We start from the raw sequence: 14,460 nt of genomic DNA on the forward strand, positions 1-14,460 counted from the left end.
AGGATGCATAAAATAAAGTCAATGGAGCTGGCCTCACCAAATTAAGACTAGTGAAAATTCTTTTGCTCCAGAATATAGGTAGGTAGAATCATAGACTTCAGGGCCTTTGCTATCATCGAGTCTAAGCCCTTCATGGGTAACTTGATCAAAGAACATTTTTTATTTTAAGATTGTAGATGAGCAGTGAAAGTGAAGGCTTAACCTCAATGAGTGTGTTATAAACAATTTGAGTTTTCTTACAGGAAGGACAAGTGACAGGATTTTCTTCATAGCAAGATTTTCTTCATTTGCTGCTTTACTGCAGCACAATTTTTAAAACTACTTTTGCTTTCTTTAGGCTTGTTTTCATTTTTGTCTTAGTATTGCTAGTAGCTAGGTAGCATAGTAGATAGAGTATGGAGGCTTGCAGTAGAGAAAGACCTGAATTCAAATCCTGTTTCAGTGCCTAGCTCTGTGACATTAGGCAAGTCACTTAAAATGCTCTCAGCCTGTTTCCTCCTCTGTAAAATGGGAATAATAATTGCACATATCTCACAGGCTTGTCATGCAGATCAAATGAGATAATGTATGCAAAGTACTTTGCAAATCTTAAAGCGTTATATAAACGCTAGCTATTATTATTAATGTCATTATTTTCTCTTGGTGACAGGCACTTTCAGGAAATGGTCCAAGCAGAACTAAAACAGAAATCTTGAGCCAATATTACATTTCCAGAAGAGCACTGAAAGCAACATTAATTTCATTCCATACCTGATTTAATAGTTAATATTTACTAAAATAAATATTTACTAATCACCTACTATTCGTTAGGCACTGTGCTAAGCACTAGGGATACAAATACAAATAAAAACAGACAGTTCTTGTCCTCAAAGAGCTTAGAGAATGGCAGAAACATGATAAAGAAGTCCAAAAATAGCGCAGCTCTAATCAGTGTCTAATCAGAGGGACAGAAAGTACTGATAAAATGTGAGTGCCAAGGCTGATTCCATCTTGTAGAATGATGAGGACCTTCTCCAGTCCTCAAGCCATTCTGTCTTTAACAGTTAACTCCATTCTGCTTCCGGATGATAAGGAAAATCACGTAGGTATCATTTTAATTTGTTAAATGAAAACTCAGATGTTGGTTTCCTTTCATTTATGACCTCAGTAACAGACTACTCTAATTTGTCTCACTCATATCATTGGCAGAAACAGGGAGTAAAGTGAGGTTCTTGTGAGTTTTTGTTTGTTTTGTTTTGTTTTAAATGGAATCTGTTATCTCATTTGTGTAGGTAATTTCCAGTGAAGAAACTCCCTTTACCATTGAAGATCGACAGCTGCTCAACAAATTAGGGGCTTAATGAGTGATCAGAGGTTTTGAAAGATTAAGTAAAATCAGTTTAAATGGATATAAAATCATCTTCGGTACCATCAGGATTATTCAAGCTTTATATATAGATTCACTGCCTATTGTACTTATGTGCAGTGAGTGATTTTGAAGTGTGCCTTAAGAAATTTTAGAAATGATTTTTACCTTCTGATTTTATTTTAAATTCTTATTTCGCTAATGGAAATGCTTTAGTGTTTCAAAACTCAATCAATTCGTTCATTGAAGCACTGCACTCTATGTGAGATGGGAGAATGTAAAGGAGCTTCAGTCATGGTTCCTGCTCTTATAAAGTAGTTAAAAGACAATGAATAAAACAGAGGGAAATTGAAATAACAGAATAGTTAAGTAACAAAGTCTATGTTTAGAAAAACAGAGGTAGTTCTGAAGTTCCCTGACTCTTTATTCCGTACCTTGTACACAGTTGGCATTTAATAGTATTACCATTCTTTTCAGTCACCTTTGTTTGAAAGACCACATGGTGCAAAGAGTTGTAAAGAAGGGTATCAGCTTAAAAGATGTCCCAAGATCATTAACTACCATGTGATAGGTGAGGAAAACAAGTAACCTGAGTTCAGGGAGGAGAGAAATCGCTAAATATTGAAACTGTTTTAAAAAGCTTATACATCTACATATATACATCTCTCTCTCTCTCTCTCTCTCTCTCTCTCTCTCTCTCTCTCTCTCTCTCTCTCTCTCTTGCTCCCTCTCTCCCTATCTATCTGTGTGTCTGTGTGTCTGTCCATCTGTCTGTCTGTCTGTCTATCTATCTACCCACATCTAGGTGGTTCACTGGATAGAGTGCCAAACCTGAAGTCAGGAAGACTCATCTTCCTGAGTTCATATCTGGCCTCAGACATTTATATGCTCTGTGACCCTGGGCAAGTCACTTAGTCCTGTTTGCCTTAGTTTCATCATCTGTAAAATAAGCTGAACAAGGAAATGGAAAACCATTCCAATATCTTGGCAAGAAAATCTCAAATGGGGTCATGAAGAGTTGGACACAACTACAACGACTGAACAACATTATACACACACACGTGCATATGTGTGTATATATGTATGTATGTATGTATATTGTGGGGATCTAGCTATGTTTTGGAAAGAGTAATGAGGAGGTGATTTGCAGAATTGATTGGAAGGTAGAAGAGACTAGACTTGTGATTTCGTTGGTCTCTTCACCAATGCAAATAGCCTTAGAAAGTTTCATGGGGGCACAAAGAAATTAAATGATTTATTCACAGTTGCAAATATGTGCCAGAAGCAGGACTGGAATTCAGGGCTTCCTGACTTTAAGGCTGAACCACTATGCAATACCAGTAGTATAGGTATAAGTGGAAAATATCTACTCTACTGTGGGCTATAATTCCTATGAGTTTTGTCATTTATAATACTGATAGAATTCAATTAAACAAACATTTAGTAAGTACCTACTATGTACAGGGCACTATGCTGAGTGATGAAGGACACACAAACAAAAAGCATACAACGTGGAAATAGCTGAGGGAGAAAAGTACAGTATAAGTACATAGTACATAAATGTACACAGCACATTTACGTAGCATATTTTAAAAGGATGCTGGATTTGGAGTCAGAGGACCTGAATCGCAGCTCTTGTTACATAGTAGCTTCATGTCCTTGAAAAGTCACTTTATCTCTCTAGTTCTCGTTTTCTCATCTATAAAATGATGGGGTTGGACTTAAGGACCTCTTAGCTGCTTTTCAGCTCTAATCTATTGTCCTAAGAATACAAAGTACTTTTGGGCAAGGAAGGAGCTTAAGGAGACCCTATTTCATGTTCTGCCACTGAAACATATCAGTTATGTGATCCTGGACAAGTCAAACATCAGGTGTCCCAGGCATCTCTCTAAGCCTAAGTTTGAGAATGGCACTGAACTTCACCAGAAGTTGCCATACCAATGAAATCACAGATTCAGTACATATATTTTTAGATGAGAGAGAACTAGCAACTGGGGAAATCAGGACACTCTTCAGGAAGGAGAAAAAAATTCTGAAAGGTGGAGATAAAAAGGGCAAGAACTTCAGACCTGGGGGACAGTTTATATACATAGAAATCAGAGATGGAATGTTGCATCCAGGAAACAGTTACTTGTCCAGTTTGGCCAGAATGTAGAGTAATTTGAAATAAGATTAGAAAGGTAAGTTGGATCCAGATTAAAGGGAATGTTAGGATAAAGAGTTTGTATTTATCCTAGAGATAATGGAGAGCCACCAAAGGTTTTTATAAAGGGGGACTAATGTTGTCAGATCTGGGCCTTAGGGTATAGTATGGAGGATGGTCTGAAGAAGGGAAGTCTTGAGGGATGAAGACCAATGAAGAGGCTATATTGTGAGACATGATGAGAAACTGAGGAACTAAGGTAGTAATATCTGAATGAAACAAGAGAAGGGGACTGATGCAATGGATATGGAAGGAGACTTGAAAAGACTTGGTAACAGACTGGAAATGGGAAGTGAAAGAGAAGGAAGAGTCAGGGATGAGTGAGGTTATAAATCTGGATGGCTTTAAGAATGGTAGTGACTTTTAATACAGTAGGATAATTTGAAGGATTATAAGGGTTTTGTGGGGTTGTGGGGAAGAGAGAGAAAATAATGGATTTTATTTTATATATATTCAGTTTGGGATGCCTAAAAGATAAGCAAGTAGAGATGTTTAGGGGACAATTAGAAATGCAGACCTATAATTAAGGATAGAGATTAGAACAGGGTGTATAGGTCTGGAAATCATTTCTGTAAAGATCATTGAAGTCCTGGGAGCAGATGAGGTCAAGGGAAAGAGGGAAGGAAAGAAGGCTATGGGCAGAACTATTCATGCTTCGGGGACAGGAGATAAATGATCCAACAAGGAAGACTTGATAAGGAGTAGGTAGGTAAGAGGAGTACTAGGAAAGTACAGTATCATGAATGCCAAGGAAAAGAAAAGAGGAACCATGAAAGAAAAGAAGGGATCAATGATGTGTTAAAGATAGCAAAGGGGCCAAGGAGTACTGTAAAAAGGCTTTCAGATGTGCAAGTGAAGAGAACATTGCTTAACTCTTTGAAAACAATTTTAGTGGCATGGTGGGGTCAGAAGCTATGTGGCTAGGGTTTGAGAAATGAATGGATGATGAAAAAGAAGAGTCAGTGAATGTAGATGACTATGAATTTGGCTGTGAGATGGAAGAGAAGTATGGAACAGTAACTTGAGAAAATGGTAGTCAAGTGAAGGGTTGTTTTTAAAAGGGAAACACATGAAAGTTAGGCTGTAGGTAGTGAGGAGATGCCAGTAAATAAGAAGAGACTGAAGATGACAAGAGGGAGAGTGATTACAGAGGATACAGGGGAATATAGGGAGGAAAAAGGGATATAGTCACATCTTCCTCAGAAACTGATAGAAAGAAGGATCATGGGATCATAGATGCAGAACTAGAAGTAACCTCAGAAGCCATCTAGCAGAGCCTTCTCATTTTACAGGTGGGGAAACTGAGAACTAAGGAAATTAAATGACTAACCCATGGTTGCATGCATTCTAAAGAAGCAGAAACAGGATTTGAACCCAGGTTCTCTGAGTGCAGAGTTAGGGCTCCGTCCACTGCACAAAATTAATAAAGATGTAGAAAACTTTTGAAACAGTCCATGGGTGGCAAAGGATTTATTTCTCCAAGGGTCAGTCTGGAAGAAGTTATCAAAGTGAATTATCAAAGAGAACTTGAGGAAGTAGGTTGAGTTTATAAATTATGGGATCTTAGATTTAGAGATAGAAAGGACCTTAGAGGCTCTTGAAGGAACTCCTGTGACCCTGGGCAAGTCATTTCACTACTGTCAGTCTCGGTTTCTTCATTGGTAAAATCAAGATAATAATATCACCTACCTCTCAAGATTGTTGGGAGGATCAAATGAGATAATATATAAATGTTAACTAACTTTAAGAGTAGAGCCAGCTGCAGTAACAGGTTAGTGAATATAATTACAACAAATTCAACTGGAAAAAAGAGACAGCGATCAGGGGGAAAGGGTAGGATATCCTGAGGGCTTGGGAAAAACTAACTTTGAAGAAGATAAAGTAGACATTTTGAATATTAGCACAGGTTATCATGGCGTGCCCACATCAGAGAAGGTGCTATGCTCTGAGCAAAGCAGAATTGAAAACAGCTCAAAGGAAACGCAGGATGTGCAAATTTGGAGTATCTACCCCAAATGTTCACAGGGACTATTTGTCCCGACTTGTGGTAGAGAGTTCCAAGCTGATATTGGTCTGATCAGCCACACTTGGACACACTGAAACTTTAACATAGTGATGTCATTTTGGTCCCCTTCAAGAACGAAAGACAACAGCCAACCAACCAGTATAGGCTAGCCTGAAGGCCAAAGGAGAAATCTTTGAGGAGCAAGGGAAGGTAGCACCTCTATTAGTCAGGGCACCTGAGAAAGGACCCAAGAATGGAAGTGTGGCTGCAGGAGGGAAGGAAAGACATCCTGGGGCCAGGAATCAGATTCTAGCAATACCTGAGAATCCACAGTAGGAAGCAGCTACAGTACAGACTCTTCTACCTTGGGTTTAAGAGCCTGGTTTCATGTCTTACATAAAGAGGACAACAGGGTTGTAAGCACAGAATAGGAAGGACAGCTGTGTTCCTTCTAAGCTGCAACAATCAAACAAATCTATGTCTAGACTTTAGGTTCCTTACTTTTAGGATAAGAAGTCAGTGTTTATTAAAAACTTTTCTTTTTTTGTAGTTAGGGTTCCCTCACAAGAAAACTGATGATCAAGTACAGGAAGTATGAGTCAGTCAAAGAACCCGAGGTAAAAAAGAAGAGGCTTTATGACATTCATATGCCCATGAATAATTTTTTAAAATAGCACTTGTATGGCCATTTAAGGTTTGCAAAATACTTTACAAATATTATGTCTTTTTATCCTCACAACTCTGGGGGTAGGTGCTATGATCCTCCCCATTTTACATGTGAGGAAACTGAGGCAGATAGAGGCTGAATGAATTCTCCAGACTTACACAGATAGCAATTATTGGAGGCTAAATTTGAACTCAAAATCTTCTTGACTACAGGTCCAGTGCTCTTTATGCTACACCACCGAGTTGGGTTCCATATTATTATTAGGTTTTAAGAAGTTTTATAACTTGATTTGCATACCTTCCCATTTGCCCAGAGCCGTTAGAAGAAAAACCCTTAGAAAGTATAAATTCAGTTAAACACATATTAATGTAAAGAAGTGCTTTATTATAGAAGAGAGAAATAAAAGAGTGTAAGTAAAAAAGTGAATGGTGGAAATGCAGATAGGCTGTCTTTTCAGTCAGTTCTTTTCAGTCATGCTTCACTCTTTGTGACCCCATTCGGAGTTTTCTTGGGAAAGATACAAGAATGGTTTGCTCTTTCCTTGTCCAGCTCATTCTACAGTTGAGAACACTGAGGCAAACATGGTGAAGTGACTTGCCCAGGGTCCCACGACTAGGAAGTGTCTGAGGCTAGATTTGAACTTGGGAAGATGAGTCTTCCTGATACCAGGCCTGGCCCTCTGTTCAGTGTGCCACCTAGCTGCCCTGGACTAAGTCTTTAGGCTCAGGGGGCGAAAAGTAGAGAAGAGATAGGATATCTGATGTCTGAGATAAAAAAAAAAAGTCACCAAATTCTTGACACTAGCAGCAGTATATAAAGTTTTATGAGGTCAATAATCAGTAGTGGCCTTCAAGCACAGTTTCTATTTGAGTAGTGAAAGAGCATTACAAGGCAGGTAGCGGAAGGCTTTGTGGGTGGTAAGTAAATGTAAGCAGGACAAGTTACTCATTTGAAAAGTGGAGTATGTCCTTGAAAGGAAAAAGAAATTGAGTGATAGAAGCAATAATGTTTAATGGAAGTTCTTTTTTTTTTTATAAATTAATAGGAGAATTGGGGGATATACATAGAAATGGATCCACTAGAAAGGCAAAGGGAGAAAGTGAGAAAGTTGCTAACATTGTGGGAAAGTGAAGGAATCATCAAAAGAAGAAGGTGCCTGAAAGACTGGGTAGGTATAGAACTGAAAGCACAGGTTGATGGTCAAAGGTTTCCAAAGTTAAGCCTTGGAAAAGAAGAGGGACATATCTGTTCTTCTGGGACTGGAAAGCAGGCTGAGAGAGTAAACATTTTGAGGGCAGAAAGGAAAGCTTAGACAACAAAGCTTAAGCCTGATAACCTTGTTCTTCTCAGTCTCTGCCAATGGTGAGGTTGAGCTGGAACTAGGACGGGGTGGAGAACCTGTGCCCTCGAGTCTACTGTGAAGTTTGGATTCAGTCAAAGGGCCACACTTGAGGACCTAGAGGGTCACATGTAGCCTCAAGGCTGCAGGTACCCCACCCTGTTACTAAGAGGTTAAAGACAGTGAAGAGGTTTAGAACAGCCTCTAGAGAGGGTTCCAGGGTGGGGTTATCCAAACTTTTTTGACTGATCACCCTGATTACTAAAAATGTTCAATCATGTACTCCCAATATATTATATTGATTTATACATTATATAAATATACTACTGTATTAATGTATTGCGTACATCATAAAACATATATAAAATAGAAAAGATGGTAAAATAAATAATATTTTCATTTTATTTATTAATAATATAAAAATATCTTTGTTCTCAGCAAATTATTATTAACAACTTTCAGGGAGGGCTGTGTTTTTAAATATGCTTCATTTTAAAAAATTCATATATCCTGGGGGATGGGACGGACCTATAAGTTATGGCTGTTTGTTAGTAATTAATTATTCAGGTAACTCAATTGATGTGACTAGCCAAGGAGGACAATTTCTTTATTATAACTCTTTTTATAGATAATTTTTATTGAAAAATAACCAAATAAGGGGTTTAATAGTGACCTCAGGTATTTGTCATATTCATGATGCAAAAACAAGCCAAAGCTAATTATCTTAGATTTCAATTCAGCAGAAAGTTTTCCATATAAATGCATTCCTCTTTCCTTATATAGTTCAGTATAATTGATGTTACAGTTTCTTAATTTCCTATTTATGTTTGGATAGTTTAGTTGTTTTAGCACAAGGGTGAGGAACAGCAAGAAGGTGGGTGTGTTTGGCTGGACTACAGAGTACAGGAAAGGGACTAATGTGTAACCATCCAGAAAGACAGTTTGAGCTCCTGTCATGAGGGGCTTTCAATGCAAGGCAGAGAAGTTGATATTTGGTCCTTGAGTCACTTAAGGAATAACCGGAGTTTAATGCATGGGGGTTGGGAGGCAGCATGGTTTCCTGTGCTTGAGGATCATCATTTTGGCAGGTGTTTGGAGGTTGGACTGGAGTGGGGAGAGACTGTGGAGAGAGCAGGGAACAGAGAGAGTTGTGACACCACTATAATAGTCCAGTGAGATGGGATGAAGGCCTGCTGTGGGGTGGTGGCTTGGTAACTGGAGGGAAGGTATCAGATGTGAGAGAGGCATCATAGAAGTAGAAATGACCAAATGTGGCAACTGCTGGGATAGGTGAGCTGAGTTGTGAGGGATAGGTGAGCTAAGTTGTGAGGAGCTGAAGATAATACTGAAGTTGTGAACCTGAGTGATGAAGGATGGAGGTGCCCTTGATGGAAGTGACTTGGAGATTTGGAGAAGCAAAGCAGATCGTAGCCTATCCATGCTGTTTTCCTGTGTAACTCAGTCTCATCCAGAATAAAAGGAAGGGGTGGTAGTAGATGTTTGGGGATGGCGCAGATCTCCCAATGGCACTTGTGCCATTGTTGGTGTGGTGGGAGCCTAAGTGTGGTTAGGTTATAACTTCTCTGGGAGGCCGGTCCATGGAGAAAGGGGAAGATGAATTGGTATGGCACTGAGTGGGGAATGGGGTGGAGGAATGTTGAACCATGATGGAAAAAGGATAGGTGTGATCATGTTGGAAATGATACTCATGATAGGACCCATCTTCTCACTGTTTATGAAGTCATCACACATTCCTTGGAGTCTTTCTAGGGGGACTACCACTGTTCTAGGGAGTCAAGATGGGGATTGGATCTGGATCTGTGATTTCAGAGATATAGGGAGCCCCCAGATGGAGAAATTTCCTCTACCAAAGCATGCTAACACTTTCTCTGTAGTTTAGAGTCTCAGAGAATTGTGTAGGGCCTGAGAGATTATGGTCTGCCTAGGTAGCCCAGGTTTCCCCGATTGATGCCAGATCTCTGTCCACTATAGCATGTTAATCTAAACAAAAAGTATTGCCAGACAGCACCAAAGACATCATAGGATTATAGATTTAGTAGAGCTGGAAAGGAGCTTTTTAAAGTCATTTAGTTCTAAAAGGACTAAATGCAAACAGAAATAATCAAAGCTGAGGAGTTAAGTGGTTTGTACAATGCCCTACAAGTTCTAGCTTCCTTGAAATGAGCTTGAATTTGCAAGTCAAGTCTTTGGCAGTTCATAATATATTCTGGTGGCCATTCTGTCGAGCAGCAGGAATAGAGAAGGAAGCCTCCATTTTCAGTGCTGTTCAGTCACGTCTGACTCTGTCACCCCATGGACCATACTGTCCATGGGCTTTTGTTGGCAGAGATTCCAGAATAATTTCTTTCTCCAGGGGATCAGGGCAAACAGAGGCTAAATGACTTGCTAGGTCACATAGCTAATAAGTGTCTGAGGTCAAATTTGAATTTAGATCTTCCAGACTCCTCACGCAAAGCTCTATCTACTTAACAAGCTCTGGTGTAGTGAGTTCTAAAGGTGTTGCTGGTGAGAAAGACTGACAGGGAGTAATGCTAACTTCTCTCCCTCCTCATCTCTGCTTGCTAGCTTCCCTGGCTTCTTTCAAGAACTAGCTAAAATGCCATTTTCTATGAAACACCTCCCCCTTTAATATTAGTGACTTTCCTCTGCTGATTTTCTCCAGTTTATCCTATGTATTTTTGTTTGTACGTATTTGTTAATTCCCCTCATTAGACCCTGAGCTCCTTGAAAGGGGGGGATTGTGCTTTGCCTTTCTTTGTTTTACAAGTGTCTAGCACAGTGCCTGGACTATACTAATCACTTAATAAATGCATATCGATTGCTAAAATCTTTGTATTTTCTATATTTTTGCATGTTTTATAGGCTCATAGGTTACACCAGTAGATGCAGAATGCTGCTGTGATAGTAGGAAATATTACGTCTTTCTCTTTACAAGAAGCTATAGTGGACCCTTGTTCGTTATTGAATATACAAAAGTACAGAATCAGACTAAGGCTATTTAGGGATATATGCTCAGATCCACAATAACCCCAAAGCACTAACTCTTTAGGTCAGTAGGCCACCCTTTAGTACATTACTTCTAGAGTTTCCTAGTTAATAATTTATGGCATACACTAAATATTAATTTACAAGCTTCTTTATCTATTTGATTTTGTCTATGGGAAAGGTCATTTTATTTGATGTTTGTTAAGTTCAGAATTTTTTTAAAAAAACCAAAAGCAAAAAAATCAATCCAGTTATCTTTGAATATGCTGAATAAGTCCTCTTGTACTATGTAGTTTGTTTAGTGAGGTAGGTGTGATGCAGGAGTTCAGTTTAACAAATTCAACAATTTGTCGACAAATGAGTAATAGGGAGTTGATACCCAAGATAAGCAAGGAGATAGTAAGGGAACACTAAGCTGTTCTTGATAAATTCAGGTTACCTGTCCCAGATGAAGTACAATGTTGGGTTGTGGAGGAATTTATATATATGATTGGGGGAATTGATCAGTGGTATTTGAAAGATCATAGAAACAGGAGAGGTACAAGAAGCCTGGAGAATCATTTTCTTACTTGAAAGAAAAAAAAAAAGAGGGAAGAGAATAGAGCCTGCCAGCTATAGGCCAGTGAGTGTGACTTTGATTTGGGGAATATTCTAGAATCTATTGTTAAAGACATGGTTAGTAAACATCTAGAAAGGGAAGTGCTGATTACAAAGAGCTAGCATGACTTCATCGAGAATGGGTCATGCCAGATTGACCTCAATTCCATTTTTGGGAGGACTGCTAAATTAATAAATAAGTGGAATGCTGTGGATGTAGTCTACCTCTATTTTTAGCAAAGCTTTCTGGAAGGTATCTTGTAGTGTTCTCATGAAAGTGATTAGAGAGATATGGAATAGACAGTTTGATGGTTCAGAAGTAGCTGGCTGGCTGGATTCACAAAGTTGTTGTTAATGCTTTAATGTCAAGATGGCAGGAGGTCTCCAGTAAACTACCCCAGGAATTTGGGCTCAGGCTTGTACTGTTTAACATGATTACCAATGATGTGGATAAGGTATAGAAGGCATGCTCATCTTATTTGCAGATGACACACAACTGGGATAGATAGTTCACATGTGGATACAGTCACAATGCAGAAGTATCTTAACAGAATTTGTAACCTTTTTTTGTGTCCTGGACTTTGGTCTGGTATGGCCAATGGACCTCTTTTCAGAATAGTATTTTTAAATGCACAAAATAAAGTTAATTAATAGGACTACAAAGGAAGTCAACTATACTGAAATATAGTTATCAAAATATTTTAGAATATGTACATGAACTCCAGGTTTGGAATCCTGGATAGGTCAATGGACTGCATCTAATAAGACACTTATTATAAAATCTTATACTTGATTACAAAAAAAAAATCAACTTCCTAAGTAGAAGGTGGGAGAAATAAAGATAATGATAATAGCCTTTATATAGAACTTTAGGATTTGCAAAGCACATTACAAATATCTCATTTAATCCCCAAACAAGCCTATAAGGTGATATTATCATCCCCACTTTACAGATGAGGAAATTGAAGCTCAAAGAGGTTAAATGAATTACCCAGTGCTGCATAGCTAGTAAGTGTCTGAGGCAGGATTTGAACTCAGATTTTCTAGTCCAAAACATTATGCTACCTAGCTGCCTGAAAAAGAGCTGATGGTTTGAGTGGACTACAAGTTCAACATAAGAGTGTAGACAAAAAGGCTAATAGAGGAGCATAGCTTCCAGGAATAAGGAGGAGATAGTCCCACTGTTGTTCATTCTTTCTTTTGGAAGAGGTTGAGAGTGATCAATAGTCCCACTATACTTTGTCCTTGTCAGACCTCATGTGGACTATTGTGTTCAGTTCTGGGCACCAAAAGTTTAAGGAGGACATTGATAAGATAGAGAATATCCAAAGGAGCCGAAGGACCTTGAGTCCATGTTATATCAGGATTGGTTGAAAGAACTGGGAATGTTTATCCTGAAAAAGAGAAGGTTCAGGGGCAACATGATAATTGTTTTCAATTATTGGAAGGGCTGTCGTGGCTGGGGCGGGGAGGCACACAGAGAGGTGCAGAATTATACCTGTTCTATTTGACCCCAAAGTGCACAAGTGGGAGCAGAGTGTGAAAGGTACAGAAAAGCAAATTGTGAGATGAAACTTCCTAACAATTAGAGCTCTCCCAAAGTGGAATGGGTTTCTTTGACAGTTGCTGGGGTCTCCCTTTTTGAGGTCTTGCATAGACCTGGATAGTCATTTGCCAGGTATGTTATAGTGGGTAGTCCTTCCAGGTTGGATTAGGCTTTGGTTCCTTCCAACTCTCCATTTCTCTAATTCTGTGAAATTCAACAGAATCTCCCTACTGTATAAAGCACTGACTCTCTAGTAGTTTAAAGATGATGTTTGCCTTCTGAAATGCCTACCCAATGTAAGGTACTTCTGGGAATACATGGATACTGAAGAAAACGTAGTCATGTAATACAACACTCAGCCTTCTCAAGCAGACAGGGAGAAAAAGTCACCCCCACACCAAGTCCCTTCTGGAATGGTTCTTATCTGTGAACCAACAATTCTTCATTTGACTAGATGGAGTGCCGCTGCTTTTTTGTTTGGGTTTTCATTGCAGTGAATCAAAAGTATCTAAATTTATCTAATTTTATATAAATGTAAACTCATAGAATATGAGCTTCATTCATATGAAATTTCATGCATTGCAGGTGATCATCACATGCATATGTAGACAGAGAACATTACTTTTCTGCTTCCAAGAGAGACTCCTGAAGCTTTATGCATGAGACACATGTATTTTTCCTTAATTGTGATTTTGCAAAAAAAAAAAATTTGGTTTTTGGTTTTTTTTTTCTTCTGTTTGTTTTTGATCCCTGTGAAGGAATGTAGCTACCAATTTAGCTGTGATAGCTGTCTTGGCTACCTAATGCTAATCTATTTTATAGGAAACTTCTAAATAATTGAAGTCTTGTTTGGGTTAAATGAGCTCCTTAGAGAGGAGGGCAGTGGTAGCACTATAAATAAAAGAAATGAGTAAATAAAGCCTCCGGCTTAGGTAGAAGCCTGTTTACAACAGTAACTAACCTTCCCCTTACGGTGTCCTGTTCAGGCTTAAGTCATAGTCAGAGTCAGTGGATGGCTCCAGGTCTGGGAGGGAGGGGCTGTTGAGGCCACACTGGCTCCAAGTAATCCCTGTCAGCTAGTTTCAAGTGATTGGTTTGGGTGTTTTACTAAAAATCTAAGGATCTGATTGTCTTTGTTGTAAGCACTAAGTCACCAATGCCCCCAGAAGCTATGGTTAGAACGAGAGCTACAGAGTAGGAAAAATAGGGAAAAGGGGTTTTCCTATCAAGAAAGGCACAAGTATCTAGAAGCAATCTTTAGAAGAGGAATGAGAGGGAAAGAGAGAGAGAAAATACTTATGAAGAGGAAGTGGTAAGAGACTTCTACATTTCAGTGTGACCTGCCCTGTCAGGTGATTATGGTAGGGGAGGGTGATATGAGAAAAAAACGTAAGTAAAATGTCCTTATAAAGACAAAATCTATTTCTTTTCTGGGTGATTTGTCACCCAACTCACTTCCTGTCTTTAGACCACATACAGGAGGTTGACAGACAGAGTAGTTCTCCAGATCAGAAAGAAAGGGTTGTAATCAAACACCAGCACTACTGTCTACAGCTTTTGTTTACACAAGGTAATTTTTCGTTCTTTAAGTCATTCTTTCTTTCCTTAATGTCTGTGATGCTGGTGCCAATGAATTCACTCTTTTTCTAAGGGCGTTTTGCTTGACTGGGTGGGTTGGCTGGCATGATGGTAAGATAATAAAGATGGCACCTGTCATTGCTAAGAACAGTGAGTGTCCTCAGCAAGCAGAAC

The 14,460-nt window shown here is 38.9% G+C and overlaps 1 protein-coding gene across 8 annotated transcripts in view; it reads left to right on the forward strand.

Moving 5' to 3' along the window:
* LCP1 (lymphocyte cytosolic protein 1) overlaps nt 1–14,460 on the forward strand; it is a 105,542-nt gene that overhangs the window by 34,381 nt on the left and 56,701 nt on the right. The window contains exon 1 of one of the 8 annotated variants that reach the window (XM_072610588.1): nt 3,434–3,525. The exons of 5 other annotated variants lie outside the window; for them this stretch is intronic. The gene's annotated coding sequence lies outside the window, so the exon portion shown is untranslated. Of the gene's footprint in view, nt 1–3,433; nt 3,526–7,292; nt 7,389–14,155; nt 14,279–14,460 lie in introns of those variants that run through there. 2 more of the 8 variants (XM_072610584.1, XM_072610581.1) reach the window with 2 other exon arrangements.

Source organism: Notamacropus eugenii, chromosome 5, assembly GCF_028372415.1.
Source record: "Notamacropus eugenii isolate mMacEug1 chromosome 5, mMacEug1.pri_v2, whole genome shotgun sequence".
NCBI lineage: Eukaryota > Metazoa > Chordata > Mammalia > Diprotodontia > Macropodidae > Notamacropus > Notamacropus eugenii.